The sequence below is a fragment of the Octodon degus genome, unplaced genomic scaffold, assembly GCF_000260255.1.
Source record: "Octodon degus isolate 3935 unplaced genomic scaffold, OctDeg1.0 scaffold00127, whole genome shotgun sequence".
Classification (NCBI taxonomy): Eukaryota; Metazoa; Chordata; class Mammalia; order Rodentia; family Octodontidae; genus Octodon; species Octodon degus.
In genome coordinates, this window is record NW_004524703.1 from 1,682,331 (window position 1) to 1,684,480 (window position 2,150).

Consider the following 2,150-nt stretch of genomic DNA (forward strand, 5'->3'; position numbering starts at 1 on the left):
AAATCAACCAACAACAAATGTTGGAGAGGCTGTAGGGGAAAGGGAACCCTGCTCCACTGTTGGTGGGAGTGTAGACTGGTGCAACCATTAGACTCCTTAAGAAACTAGGACTGGAAATCCCATTCAAGCCTGCTATCCCCCTACTGGGAATTTTCCCAGAGGAACTGAAAACATCATATCATAGTGATGTATGCGTACCTATGTTTAGAGCAGCACAATTTGTGATAGCCAGATCTTGGAAACAACCAAGATGCCCATCACATGTGGAATGGTTGAAAAAGATGTGGTAATTTTATATAATGGAGTATTACTCAGCTATAAAGAATGATAAACTCAAAGCTTTCATACTTAAGTGGATGCCACTTGAAGACATACTTATAAGTGAAATAAACCAGATACACATGTGTAAATATTGTATTGTCTCCCTAGTATAAGAGCTTAAAGGAGGAACTACATATAGAAAGTTACAACACAAATAAAAGGAAAGTGAGAACTTGAGGATTGGACAATGAGGAGTGGGCAAGGAGAAAAGCTGAGAATTATGACAGGGGCAAAGTCATGCATTTGTATGCATGAGATGGGTAGGGCAGTGATCCTAGGATACATCAGCAGGTTTTTGAGACTAGAGGTTGGCTGGTGAGATTCTCACCCTGACTAACTCTCTATGCTGGTGCCCGTGAGCCAGGCAGCTGCACTGAGGATGGCGATGTGTAATAGAGGGGTCATGCGTGGAGTGCTTGCCATCCTGGTCTTCTACATATGTATTTCTTGTCATGACATACCATTTATTGCCATAACGTCTCTCAAGTAAAGGTTTTTTTTTTTTTTTAAAGGGTAACAAATGAAAGAAAAAAAGACACAGAATAAGAAAAAAAATGTCACAGGTCTGTCCTGTTACAATTCTGTATATGGTTAGATTTCTAAATTTCTTTGTAAAAATACGTAAATGCTGATTTCTACTTTTATAAAATTATTTTTCCCTCATATTCTGTAAGGACTTAAAGTTCAACATACCAATATTTGATGGAAAATACCTGTTCCATGATAAAGGTTTGATATTTAGACAGATAGTTTATACACCTCTTTCTTCTCATTGAATTAAGCAAAAGTAGCTGTCTATCTATCCTAACTATTTTGTATACATAAATACAAAATGATCTTTCCTTTGTATCTCCTTTTTTTTGTTTAGTCCTGTCAGAGGTGAATATTCTATTGGCATCTAAATACTATAGGTGTTTGAATTCAGCTGAACAACCCAACTCTGTCTAGCAGTCTATAATATTAGTGGGTTATCCTCAGAAGTTAGTGACTTGAGCCTTTTACAGCTCATCATATTAATATGACTTTGCTTTACTTTATATACCTCGTTTTTATACTTTTCTGCTGGATGGTTAAGACCAAGATAAAGCAAGACCTATATAGCAAGAAATGTAACTTTTGTATCTGATAAGTTACAACTTATCTGCATATATTGCAGGTTAATAATAAGCTTCTCTTCTGGAGGGTTAACAACCTAAGTTAGCAACTCAAAATTGGAGTAAAGGAAGGGCTTTAAGGTCAGCCAACATTTTGGCCCTAGCCTTTCAAGGTCAGTGAAGACTCAGGACATAGGAGAACTTGTACTGTAACAACATGTAACTCAGTTATGCTCCAAATTTTCTGATCAAGAAGATTATGGAGCTACAGACGAATGTGTTTGATGATGTATAGTGTGCTTGGGGAGAGTCACATGGAGAGAAAAAACATTCTCTCAGGCTTTCACAGAGAGCAAATTGGTCAAGCAATGGCCGTGACATCCTCATGGCCGACACTGACAAAGGATCTACAAAGTGTGGTACAGGGCTACAGGATAAATCTTGAGGGTACTTGACTAAACTTATCAGATACAAAAGTTACATTTCTTGCTATATAGGTCTTGCTTTATCTTGGTCTTAACCATCCAGCAGAAAAGTATAAAAACGAGGTATATAAAGTAAAGTAAAGTCATATTAATATGATGAGCTGTAAAAGGCTCAAGTCACTAACTTCTGAGGATAACCCACTAATATTATAGACTGCTAGACAGTGTTGGGTTGTTCAGCTGAATTCAAACACCTATAGTATTTAGATGCCAATAGAATATTCACCTCTGACAGGACTAAACCAAAAAA